Source organism: Pituophis catenifer, unplaced genomic scaffold, assembly GCF_029215685.1.
Source record: "Pituophis catenifer annectens isolate HBS135680 unplaced genomic scaffold, rPitCat1.0.hap2 SCAF_2, whole genome shotgun sequence".
NCBI lineage: Eukaryota > Metazoa > Chordata > Lepidosauria > Squamata > Colubridae > Pituophis > Pituophis catenifer.
In genome coordinates, this window is record NW_027256882.1 from 176733057 (window position 1) to 176747590 (window position 14534).

Here is a 14534-nt window from a genome sequence, read left to right on the forward strand (position 1 = left end):
TACCAAAAAAATGAATTCCATTGATTTAAAAGGGTAAATTACGAATCCCATTAATTAAAACTTGTAAGTAGGATGTATGATATTATATTTGGTGTTTGTTCATCTTACAACTAATATTATTACAAGAAGAATTGTTATTATTTTTGTTAGAAATCAGATTTTTAGGTTTAAAAAAACCAGTTCTACCTTGGCTTTTTTAATTGCTTCAGTGAACTTCACCTCTTTGTGTTGTAATTAAAAAGTCCCATTTTTTTATTCTTGCTATTTGATAAAATAAATGTGCAGTTGCTACTACGTTACAAATGATGTAAGAATCTTCTTTCAGCAGAATATTTTTGTTTTCGGAATGTTACATTTCTCCAATAATGTTATGTTTCAGTTTTTGTTTTTCTTTGGGGAGGTATTACTACATTCATCCTATCAATTTAGTATACAAGTAGGCAAATTAGTACCTTTCAAATGTTATGGATGGTAATTACCTTTCGCTCCAGCCTGCATGGCTAATGGTCAGAAACTTTGGCAGCAGTCCAAAATATCTCTCATTTAGTACATAATTTGTGTTTTCAAGTTCTGTATTGGGTGATTGCTCTAAAGACCATTAAAATGTGTAAAGGCAGTTCCAGTAGGAAATCCAAATAGACATCCACTCTGATTATTTAAACAAGATGGCTATTCCACAGAGAAGTTCTCCTACACATGATACATTGAAATGAACAGAATAAGGATAGTTTGGGTTCCATTGACCATATTATAATTATCTTCTCTCTACTTTGCTGTTTTGATGATGCCTAACATCTGTTGCCTTGGGTAGTTTTGTAGAGATTGCCAGGTTGTGCAAGGTGAAAACGAAGCCTGGTTTTAACAGTAATAACTGAAACCTTGATGGGATACTGGCAGCATTGAATAGCAGAATCATATAGTTGCAGGAGATCAGAACACTGGACAGCTCCCTTAGGGAGCAGGTATCACAGCCCAGATGTACTGCAACCACAAAAGCAGGCTTCCTCTAGTAATTGTCTATTCCTACAACCAAAGTGTTCCTCTGAAAGAACAAGTAAATGTGGTCTAAAAGGGACACAGACTATTTTTAAGGTATTGATTTAACAGGTCTAGAGAACTTCCAGCTGCCTCTGGCTGTCAAATTAAAGCGACAGGTCACACACCTGGAATAGAGAGACTCTTGAGGAGTTTAAAAAGGATGGCAGAAGGGATGGATATAGCAGCAGAAATCTCTAGCAAACTAAGCACTCCAACTGTTATCTTTCTGTCTCTGAAAATAGTTCCAGCTCTTTTTGTTGTTCTACAGTATCAAGGTTCAATACCTATTAGATTAATTACTGTACAACAATTAGGATTTACTAAGTTTTAATTATGGAAATTTGTTTTTTTCAACGGGGAATAGCAAAAGCAAAAAAGCAACTTAAACTCTTCTTGTCTATTGCTTTTCCATTCAAAATCAACTACCACAACAGCTACTTTCACCCTTCAGATGACCAGATGTGTATTATAATTATGTATTTAGAAGTATAGGAAGAATAAGAGCACGTAGATTGATTTTAAAGCAAAAAAATCAACCAAAATAGTAAAGATTAAGCAGCCTCATTCTGTCACTCTTTCCAGCCTTCTTTTATAGCCATAACCCCCTAAGGTTGGCTTTCTTTTTTGGGGGAGACAGATTCATTACATATATTTTAATGCAATTTTTCTCTCTGATTAACCAGCATTGTAATAAATGGCATTATTAGTCCATTATAATTGTAGACTTACAAAACTATGCACAGATGAATATATCTAGGCAACTTCAATTAATATTAAATTTGCTGCACATCTTGCCATAGAGCTACTATAAGGTGGCTTATATCACAGTAAAAAAATAAAAAAATAGGAAGTTTAAACAAAGCAAAAGTAAAATAACAGAACAATAAAATAGACCAAAAAAAGAAAACAGCAACTTGATCTTTCAGCAAGAGACATGAGTCCAGGAGGATCCCCAAGTTTTGAACTGGGTCAGACTCAGAACCAGGGTCCATTATTGAGCCAGCTTGAATATTCAGTTTGAAAATTAATATTGATAAGTAGACCTGCATAGAAATGGATTAAATTAGAGCCATAAATGGTTTGGCTAGCCCCTTCAATAGTTATTTTTAGTCTGAAATACAAATGTTCTTTCTTCCATTTTCAGTATGGTAGTGTCATTTCTTTGAGTTCTCAATCAAGCAAGGAGTCTGCTGTGTCTTCAATAGAAAAATCAAATCAAATCTGGATTGATAGTGTAAACTCTATAAGGGAAAGCAGTCTATGATTTCTACTTTTTCTTGATTAATATAGAATATGTGACTAAAACAGGTTAAAATATGAGTTTTTAAAATGTAATTCATTAATTGGCATCACAATTGGCATCTGTCAGATGAAATCTTGAGGAAATTGCAGAATTTAGCATCATATAAACCTGCTCAGAAATGTTTCAGTCTTAACATTGAAGCCTTAGATTTTATTTTAAAAAACCAAAAACTTAATGTAACCTAACTGACTGCAATATTTCTACATTAACAGCAACATTTTGTACAGCTTGAAATGGCAAAGAAATTTTATCAATAAATAACAGTGCAAATATCAGTACAAGATAGAAAGATTGTTTGAAACTGAGTGATTGGGCAAGAGAATGACATGTGAGATTTAACATTGTTAAGATCAATGCATGTAGCTTCCTAACTTATAAAATGAGCACGTCTGCACTGCAACCTCTATAGGGGGAAGAACTGTGAAATATAGTGCATCAAACAATCTTGGATTTTTGAAGTTTTGATCCTGTAGAAATAGCGGTGGTCAAGGACTGCATATTTTATGGTGAAACAGTGATGGCAAGGGGCAGTCTTTATTAATTATCTTAGATTTCTTAATTTTATATTTCCCTACATCCTAGTTTTTGAATTGTCCCAAGCTGATGAAAACCTTTATTGGGCAGATGTGGAAGGAGAAATGATTTCCGTAAATCCAAATTAATCTTAAAAAACATTTTAACAGTGAAAACCTTGTTTTAAAAAATGGGAAAGCATATTAGAGAAATACTTTCTAGTGCATTTTCTCCAAAGCCATTCCCTATATTTCCATAACAATTTTAATTCCTTTCAGAAGGAAAAGAGAATGTTAAAAACATAGTACATTAATATTTCAAAATAATATATGGATGGATGGGTAACTAAAAGTTTATCCCTCTTCCAGTACAAAAAGCTAAAAATATCTAACCAACCTCTTCCAGCACTGAAGAAAACAAATTTGTAAATTGCAAGTTGGCAAAGGGAAGCAAAATTATGAACACAAGTATTTTTATTGTTAGCTATTATTACATTATATTATGCTATATTATTTATTCAAAAGTGATAATAGCTACCCAACTCCAATGAAGTCTGGATGGTGTACAGAACCAGAATATAGTAACATTTTATAATAATAAAATATATATTATACTACATAATAATTCACATAATTATATAGTATATTTTTGTAATAATAATAAATAGAAGAATTGTTCAGAACTGCACTAAAGTGTACCAATCAATATAGATATCTTGTCACTGCGTTATGTGTTTGTCAGCCGAGCTTCCATCCTAAGACTTATGGTAGCCTGCCAGAGAACTTTATCACGTCTCTGTAGCAACAGAGATAAGACTGTCTTGTGATTTTTGAGCTACTGCACATGTCCAAGCTTAAGGAAGAAACTTCCTGACTTACTTTTTTCCTTTGTCCCTCTGTGTGATAAAACTGCCGGTAATAATGTAGTTAGTAAGCTTGTTTTATTTCCTTATAATAAAATGTTTCTTAGAATATATTTCGGGTTTTCTTTCTTTAAAGTATACAGCATGGAAAACAAGATCCATCCGTCTCTAATTAAGTGCAATTACCCCAGGGGAGTATCGTAGCTGATTTACGCTCGGATATATCTGTTAAAAAAGACTTGTACTCTAGGATTTTAGATGTATAGGTAATCCTTTCTCTTACAACTGTTTGTTTACTGATGGTTCAAAGTTATGACAGCCTTGGAAAAAGTGAGTTACAACCTGTCCTCAAAATTTCACAGCACCTAAACAGTCACATGATTGCAATTCTGGCACTTGGTAGTTCCTCACATTTACAACAGGTGCAGCGTCTTGTAGCCATGTGATCACAATTTGTGACCTTCCTAGCTGGCTTCCAATAAACAAAGTCTGTTAAGAAAGTTGATTCACTTAGTGACCATGTGATTCATTTAACCATTTAACGACCATTGTAAAAATTGTTGTCAAATCAGGTCCAGTTATGGGTTGACTCGCCTTATGACTGCACTGACTTAATGATAGAAATTCCAGTGCCAATTTCAACCATAAGTAAAGTGCTACCTGTAATGATATGTGGGAATGACCTGGAGGGATGAAGGAAAATGATGTTGCATAGGGAATGATCAGAAAAGAGAAGGAGGAGCCCACAATGGTTTAAATGTCAAAGAAAGAGATTTAGGAAGGACCTGACCTAATTGGTCAGGCTGTTAAAAGTGATGTGGGAGATTTGTACTTTCAGACTTAGAAGATCTGTTAATGTAACCTTACAATAGAGTAGAACTCATTCATCTGGTCATCTGGCTTGCCAGGGAAAACTGATATTAAATTATTAATATCAGTTAATATCAATAATTATTAAATTATTAATTATATATTTTAAAAAACAATACATATATCAACCATTTTCAGATTTACAACAATAGTATACTGTAAAATTTATTTTATTTGTTATAATCACTGCTATAGTAGGTAAGAATTAGATACATTTGAATTGATGAATTCATCCACAATTATACATTATGACTACTAAAAACAGCTCTTTCCTGATTTGATTCTTATATAACTGGATACTGGACAATTGGTTATCAGGTTGGTAAGAAATCTAGCAGCTATTTCCAAAACAATAAATGGATGCAGACTGCTTGGTCCTTCATAAAAGAGACAAACTTCCTCTCTTTTACATAGAAAGCAGTTAAGAAATATAAGCATGACCTTCCTATCTAACCATACATAGGTTCCATATTTGAAATTTTATTAATCATGGCTCAAAGAGATTTGTTTGGGAGATTAACCATTCCCATTCCAGGCTGTTTCTAGAAGCCTACCCAGAGATGAATTGGAAGGGAAGAATATTGTAATGTTTTTAAACTTATTTTTTTGTGAGTGCCTTGGGTAAATCTGTTCTCATGCCAGAGAATGTACAGTACTTAGAGGCAATTGTATTTGTAGCCTGTTCTGTTTCCCTATTTCATAGCTCAACAAGGACATCCACAGGATCACTGTCTGTTGCTTCTGGAAAATCCCTCAGAGCATTAAATAATTAATTGGATTCTGTAAATCTCCAACGATTTAAGATGCTCTTCACCCTGCAAAGTGAAATAATGCTATGAAATCAAACTTCATCCTTGGAAAACATACTAAGACATAAAACAACTTTTAAAAAAGCAAATAGAAGCAAGAAATATACTGTATTACAGCCGCAGTATAAACAGGTTTTTGCTACAACATATTCACATATTAACAATAAACACTTAAATGATTGTTTCACACTTGTTAATTTGCAAGATTCTAAATGCTATCACGTGCTTGTGACACATGCAGGAGAAAAATCAACTGCAATAAAAACAGTCAATGTGACATTTGTTTAATTAATTCTGTGGTAATAGTATAGAATAAACACAATATTTTATAAGAGAAAAGCAGAAGAATACAACAGTAATTTAATTTAATTCTAAAAAGTTGGAATTTAAAAAAATATATGGCCGAGATAGACAATAAAATAGTTTATGGGCTTTCCTGCAGAACTCATCCCATAACATTGGGGATACCATTGAAAAAAGCTGCTATGCAACCCAAGAGATCTTAAATAGAAAAGTTGTAAAGTGGAGCAGATCCCACTGGCCCAAAGAGATGAAGGGACTAATGTAGGAAAACGTGTAGTGGCAACAGTCATGAACTCCACTAATGCTTATACAGACCCAGTATTAACCGTTGGCTTTGGGGTGAAAGTGCTATGTTAGCTCTTATGCCACATTTTTTTCAGGTTTGACAGTGGTTTGTAAATCCCTTTTGGATAATTCTATTTTATTAATGAAATACATGTCTATGTTCATGTTTGTGTATGTATGAGACAGAGAATATGAGTACGTATAAGTATTTGTATAGCATTTGTACTTTATACTGCTATTCAAAGTTTATATTATCTAGATTTTAATTTTAATTTTAATTTTTTCTTGCTGTATCTGTGTAGCCTGAGCAAGACTTTTATCTAATATTCCAATTTAATAGTCTTTTAGCCAAAAATGTTTGCATGTATTTTTCATAACTATCCTGACATCCATTTAGTTTTGGATGTTTTGAATATTTGAATATCAATTTAATTCTCATGTGCTGGTTAATGCCCACAATAATTTATTATTACCATTGTTATGTTTGCTTATATAGTTGATTTTTCAAACTGCCATTTAAAAATTAAATTGCTTTGAAAGGTGTTATCTAGGAATGGGGGCCTTAAAGCCTGTTCTGCTTGCATCTTTCCTTGAGATTATCACTATTACAGTTATTGTTGTTATAACTTAGTCCATTTCTGGAGACTATGATTGGTTTATGGTATAGCAGAAAATAAAAATTAATCAATGATACAATTATAACTAATCAGTCTAATATGCCACCATTCATGATAGCATATTGCCTGTCTCCAAATGTCTTGTAGAACCATGTTTTCACAGCTATCTTAAGCTATCTTCCTCTTAAGGAGGAAGTGGTCCAAGTATCTAGGGATCAACAATTCCAAAGGAGAAGGGCCATCATGGGGAAGATTCAAGCCCAGGGGCACTGAAAATGGCATTTCCTCAATAGTTAATACCATTTCTCACAGATGGTATTGGATGGGTAGTTTTAGTTTAAATAAAGTGGTCACCAAAATATCTTGGAGACATGGAGAGCTTTGAAGGTAACAATCATCACTTTAAGTTATATCTGGAAGTCAGATATAGCTCCCATCATAATGGTGTTACATAGACAAACCCATAACTACTTGGGCCATTGGATGCTGCAATAACCAATCCTAACTCTCCAATATGGTATTTTTTGAGTTATTAATGTCATTTCGCTCTCTGATAAGGATAACAGCAAAATTTTGGCAGAAAGTTAAATCTATCTTTCCTATTTCTTTTGCTATAACTGCTTGAGACTTCCTTGAGAATAAGCTTACTTAGATCTTCCAGTCTTAAAGGCTGTGAGGCAGGGGTGAAATCCAGCAGGTTCTGACAGGTTCTGGAGAACCGGTAGCGGAAATTTTGAGCAGTTCGGAGAACAGGCAAATACCACCTCTGGCTGGCTCCAGAGTGGGGTGGGAATGGAGATTTTGCAGTATCCTTCCACTGAAGTGGAGTGGGAATGGAGATTTTGCAGTATCCTTCCCCTGCCACGCCCACCAAGCCACGCCCACAGAACCGGTAGTAAAAAAAAATTGGATTTCACCATTGCTGCAAGGACAGAAATGCTGGAGTTGGAGAGTAAGGGACTACTCATTTGTAGCTGTACCAGAATATATCTTCAAGGATCCCACCCCCCTTTCGTATACACTCAAGTCAGTTTTTCACTCCTGGCAACTGCCTGGACTACTCCCTGTAAATTTCTTGGCAAAATTTCAAAAGAGGTTTGCCAGTGCTTCCATCCTAGGACTGAAAGGAAGTGGCTTTGTGCCTAAGGCAGAACTAGAACTGCGAGTTTCCCAGCCTCCCAATTTCTAGCCTGTTGTCTTAACCCAGGGGTCCTCAAACTTTTTAAACAGGGGGCCAATTCACGATCCCTCAAACTGTTGGGGGGCCGGATCGGTTGGGAGGGCATGGCTATGTGGTCATGTGACTAGGTGGGTGTGGCCAGGTCATGTGACTGGGTGGGCATGGCCAATTTAAGAGTCTATTGAACAATGCACCCAAATTAAACTTTTATTTGTTTTGCTCCTGGGGGTGTTTTATTTGCTTTTGTTTGCATGTTGCTCTTTTGGTTGCCTTATCATTTTACTAGATCGTTTTTTCAGTTGTTTAGGAGTCTAGTGGTCCACTTCAGGAAACTCAGTTTTGCAGCAATTCTTCCCAGCCCAAAGGAGCTTGAGAAATCTCTCTCTGTCTCTCTCTATCTTTTTGTCTCTCTCTCTCCTTCTCTCTCCCTCTCTCTCTCTCTGTCTCTCTCTTTCTTTGTCTCTCTCTCTCTCTCCCTTTTTCTCTCTGTCTGCCTGTCTCTCCCTCCCTCCCTTTCTCTCTCCTTCTCTCTCTCTTTCTCTCTCTCCTTCTCTCTCCCTCTCCCTCTCTCTCTCTCTCCCTTTCTCTCTCTCTCTGCCTGTCTCTCTGCCTGTCTCTCTTTCTCTCTCCTTCTCTCTCTCTCTCTTTCTCTCTCTATCCTTCTCTCTCCCTCTCTTTCTCTCCCCTCTTTCTCTCTTTCTCTCTCTCTCTCTTTTTCTCCCTCTCTCTTTCTCTCTCTCCCCCCTCTCTCCCCCCCTCTCTCCCCCTTTCTTGCTTTCTTTCTCTTTCTCTCTCTTTCTCTCCTTCTCTCTCCCTCTTTCTCTCTTTCTTTGTCTCTCTCCCTCTCTCTCTTTCTGTCTCTCTCTCTCTCTTTCTATCTCTCTGTCTGTCTGTCTCTCTTTCTTTGTCTCTCTCCCCTCTCTCTCCCTCTCTCTCTCCTTCTCTTTCCCTCTCTCTCTTTCTCTTTCTCTCCTGCTCTTTCTCTCTTTCTTTCTTTCTTTCTTTCTTTCTTTCTTTCTTTCTCTCTCTCTCTCTCTCTATTTCTCTCTCCCTCTCTCTTTCTGTCTCTCTCTCTCTATCTTGTGGAGGCGGTGAAGGTGAAAAACGGGCTATTTTTGCCTGGTTTTTTGCCTTTTCCCCACCCCCAGCTCCACAAGCATTCTGCAGACTAAAACCAGGCAAAAATGGCTCATTTTTTGGGCAAAAATGGGCCATTTTTGCCTGGTTTTTTGCCTCTTCTAAACCCCCCCCCCCCACAAGGATTCTGCAAGCTAAAATTGTTCAGCTTACCTTTTGGTTCCAGCCTGCAGGTCCCCCGAAGGCAAGTCCTGCACTCTGCTGAAGGGTGGGTGGGGTGATATGGGCGGGGCACCTCGTGGTGCTCCACAGGCCAGATTAATTGGTTCAGCGGGCCGCATGTGGCCCGCGGGCCATAGTTTGAGGACCCATGTCTTAACCACTACACCAAATAGTCTCCTGAGAATGCTTAACGTATTAAAAATACACAATAGACTGTATACAATCAGTCTGTGTTTCATTACTCACTCACTATGATGCCTTAAATTGTCAGAATAGTTATGATCTTATGCCAACTAGAGGCCAAAGAGATCAAAAAGCAAATTCTGTGTCCTTTTTTAAAATATCTTGAACACTGTATCATTCAGTTGACTCATATGTAACTGTTATCAATTCCACTCCATGCAATTTTTTCTGGTTTTTTTCTTGAGTCTATCCCATCTATTCAATCTTATATATAATGTACATCTTATAGTTCTTTCAATCCTCCACTTCCTTCTCCCATATCCCTCCATTGTAATCCTGACTATACAAAAGCGAATTTATCTCCATTATTTATTCATTTATTAGTTCAATTTATATGCCGCCTTTCTCCGGAGACTCAGGGCGGCTTAATTTTTCTTCATTCTGATGCTCTTTGAAATTAGCAATATCAACCACTTCCTTGCTCCCCAAAAGCTTAGCCCACCCAGATGAGTTGGAGATAACAGGAACAGACTTAGATTCTGATACTGGCAATCTCTAAGGGCATCAATTTTCTCACTGTCTTCCATACCTTCAGGTATAAAAAAAACTTTGTTCCCATCTCAGCTACATCTTGCATCATCAAGAGGTGCTAATAATCTATATTGGCTCAAACTCTGTCCTCTACAACTAGTGTAGTAGTTATGCTTTTTTAGTGTTTCCTAACAAATCACTGTGAAATTCATCTTAAATTGATAATGCTAAGTTTCAGTCACCTTGCCCCACTCCTGTCTGGACCACTGAACCTTTCATGGCCATGGCTATATATGAAATTCTGCTTTTTGTGTTTGCATTGGAAACATGCTGCTGAATATTACCTAATTTCCTTAGGAACATCTCCAAAGAACTACTATGCTCATATGGACCAGGCTGGTCTATAACAAACAAATTAAATAATGTTGTATGTGCTATTCATTTTCTTCTGCTGTTTCGGAGTCTTATTGTCTATTATTGACTTCTTATACAATTATCTTCTCACCTTAGAGCAGAGGCTACTAGTACTATATTTCTCTTGTCTTCTATTTCCCGTCCTCCGTGAGACATAGCATTTTTTAAAAAGGGCAACAGATAGTACAATCTTGAGTAAAAGTATGCAGAATTTTAATTCACAAACCTGAGAGTTTTGTCTGTGGAAAATTCCTCCTGTTCAGTGCATTTTAGTTCAACCAGCATTATCTTCTCCTAGCCCAACTGTCAGATATTCTTTTAATAAGAAAAGCCCAGGGACCAATCTATACCAGTATTCTTTCCAATCAATAACCTCTAGCTCACTTGTACAGCACATAGTATATTCCCCAACCAGTTTTTCTGATGCTATTTTCCCTATTTGTTTCATTTCCCACAAATTCTTCATTATTTATTTTAATCATTGCAATTTCCTTATGCTATGTGTGATGTATGTTCTTGGGTCATGATATTACACTATTTACCAATGAGAATAGTTTAAAGTTGTAGATGCTGTTCAATACTTTGTCTATCTTTTCCTTTGTCCTCAGGTGGAATGGAGAGATACTATATTTGAAGGCAAGAAATCGATGTGTTTGCTGCGGTTGTTATTTTTAGGGTATTTTTTTCATTATGCACATATACAGCTATGCAATCAAATAATGCACAAAGACAGCATAAATCAAAACTAGAAACTGAATGCATTGAATGTTCCTCAAAAATGAGTTGTCTACACAAAACAGCATTATTCTTCCATGGTTATTGAGGTGCACATGTTCTTGTTTCTGTACTTCAGTGGTGGGTTTCAAATTTTTTTACTACCAGTTCTGTGGGTGTGGCTTAGTAGGCGTGGCTTGGTGGGGTGGCAGGGGAAGGATACTGTAAAATCTCCATTCCCTCACCAATCCAGGGGAAGGTTACTGCAAAATCCCCATTTCCTCCCGATTAGCTGGGACAATAGATGCAGACAATAGATGGGGTTGGGGCCAGTCAGAGGTGGTATTTACTGGTTCTCTGAGCTACTCAAAACTTCCGCTACTCTCCAGAACTGGTCAGAACCTGCTGAAACCCACCTCTGCTGTATTTCTATAGGTAGCTTATGGCAGGTAGTCCCAAAGGTACTTTTCAAAAGATAACTGAACTTTCTTAGTTTTTTCCTTGAAAATATTTTGCGTCTCATTCAAGAAGCTTCTTCAGTTCTAAACTAGGAACTGTTTAGAGGAACTGTTCAAGGAAAAACTAAGAAAGTCCAATTGCCTTTCGAAAAACACCTTTGGGACAACCATGTCCTAGATCAGTGATGGCTAACCTTTTCCAGACGGAGTGCCCAAAGCACGTGTGCGCCCAAACCCCCCAAATGCAATACGCACACAGCCCCCGCACAAACAAAGCACAAAGTGTGCCTACAAAACAAGAGATCCAGCATAGAAAATGCCTTGAAGTTAACAAAGGAACTTATCTATGCAAAACATCTATTTTATCACTAAACATTCTTCTTATCACTAAACCTTGTTCTCTTTTGCAGAGGAAAATTTCATACCAGATTAGAAGTAATTGTCTAGTATTGTATGAGATATGAGCCCATGCCTGTGATTTCCCGAGGCAACACTTTTGATCTCTGCTTCACAGCTGCAGGTCAATGCACAATTTTTCTGGGATAAATTAAATATGTTGTAAAAAATATACATGCATTTTAATGTGTAGGATTTCTCCATTCAACGTAAGTAATAGTTACAGTAATACCTAATTTTATTTATTTATCAAATTAATTAAATGTATATGCCACCCATCTCATTGTCAAGCAACTGGGCTGCTAATTATAAGGAACAAAGGTGGATCATTTCTCCCATCTATAGCCTAATAGAAATTCTGTTCCCTAAACCCACATGCTGTATGTTTTTTTGTAGAGCAAAAGTAAACAACTTTTGATGTAGGAGTCTGGAAGCCGAATGCACGCACCAATTGTGCAAAGTGCCAAGGACTCATGGATGAAGCTTGGCTTTTCCATGTTTTCTTTGCCTGCTAAATGGAATTTGATTTAAAAAAAAAAACTTTACTATGATGTTTAGACTGTTTTAGAGCTTATTCGACCATTTTTGTGAATTCACTGCCTCAAAATAATAGGAAATAGAATCCTGATTTTTCAAACAATCATATCCCCAAAACCTGGTGGTATAGTCAAGATATGCTTCCAGGGATCATATACAGGACCTCTGTTCAGGGGCAGGCTTTCCAACTTTGTTGGAGTCTCGTGGAACTTCTATCAACTTCCAGCAGGAAGGAAGGCAACATTCCCCATATTAGGATGAGGATTTAATTTACATCCCTTCTCAGGCCTTTCTTATCCATTCCAAGAGTTCAGTCTTTGCCTATGTTTAGATGAAAAGGAAAGTAAGGCTAAGTGTCTTTTGTATATTAATAAAAGCTCAATCCACATCGTCAGATGTTTTCTCACAATAGTTTCATGCAGATGCAAAGCAACAATCTCCCACCCTGATATTCTCACAATGGCCAGTCAAGTTGGAACAGAATTGCTGTGAGTCAGTACCCCAACACAGAAAGTTGGTCCAGAAGGATACTGTGGCTGATGATATTAAAAGCTGGAGGAACAATCAAGCAAATCATCAGGGTTGCACTCCGCCACCCACTCTATATCTCAAAGGAATAAATATGTAAACATGTAAATTTGTGCCAGTACTTAACCCAAGGCTGTGATTTCTCCTTTGTTGTTTCCCCCTCTGCTGGCTATTGCAGAAAGTACAATGAAAACTTCTGAAGGAAGTAGAAATGAGAAAGGTTGATTGTGGAATACTCAAATATGAGAATTAATTTTTAAATAGGACTTATGAAAAAGAACATCTCAATGAGCTACAGTATATATGTATTCTACTTAAATGTTGAGATAGGACAGTTTTTCCAATCTGGAGTCTCTCAGATATGCCAGAATATAAAAATTTCCAGAATTCTCTCACAATGTGAGTGAGAGTATTGGGAGTTACAGTCCAAGAAATTAGAAGCAGAGGAGGTCTGAGATAAGACCATAATATAGGTTGATTTAAAAGTTAGATAAACATTCTGAGAGTTCCTGTAACAGAACCCGTATGAATATTACATCTTGATGACTTTGCAGAAAAGATTGGAATAGCAAGTGCATTGTGACAATTAAAATGAAGCCCCATGCCCAATTGAGATCATGCCCATTGGAGGCATCTCTAAAACATTGGTCCTTGTACTGTTCGGTTTGTTTCATATTGTGTGGGTTACCATCAACAGGATAATCCCTATCTAGTGGGCATTCTGACACCTGAGCCTCAGTGACTCGCATCCATAGCTAAAAAGGAAAGAAATATGTAAAGAAATTACTTCCCTCTTCTTCACAACATGTATAAACCATTTTAGTAATTTATCATCTTCTCTCAAAATATAACAACCATTAAAGGATTGACTTGGCTCTGGTTTCCTATCCCAAACTTTTTATATATTTTTATTGCTGACTTTTGGCAGTATCACTGTAATTTTAGTATCAATACTCACTTTTCTTTCTTTTTTATAATATTTTTATTTAAAAAATCACAATTAAAAAGATAAAGACAAATTGAAAAAGAAAAAATAGAAAGTGCAGAAAAGAAAAATAGAGAAGGAAGAAAGAAGCACATAATATAGAAAAAGAAATTAAATATATAAAGAAATGACTTCCTCCATCACAAATAGAAACAATTTTAATAACTTATCTTCTCTTAAAATTCAATGAATCTTTGTCTTCCCATATCCTATAATATAAGACCTATATCTTATTCTTAAATACATCCATAAAAACCTTCTGCTCAGCAAAAGTCCATTAAATATTTTTTTACAGAAATAACAATATAATTATTTTAACCTTAATCAAATAAATCAACTTTAGATTCCTTTCTTTTATTTTTAACAATCTTGATTTTTAGTCCCTTCAAATAATGTCCTAAAGCTTGATTTCTTTTCATTATTTTATTTATCCTCACAAAAATCTTCAAAGCTTTAACAAGCCTCTTTTGTAAATCCAATACAGGAAGATTATCCAGGTCATTCTCTTGGTTTGTTATTTGTATATCCCTTTTAATTATTAAGACATCAGCCGGCTTCTTTTGTATGTCCAGTGTAACATCTTTTTCCATGACATTCTTGTAGCTTGTCATTTTAAAATTCATTTTCATATCAGTCTCATTCTTGTCCATTAAAATTTGTTCCTCTTCCATAACAATTTTTAAACCCAGTCTATTTATAGATATACTTT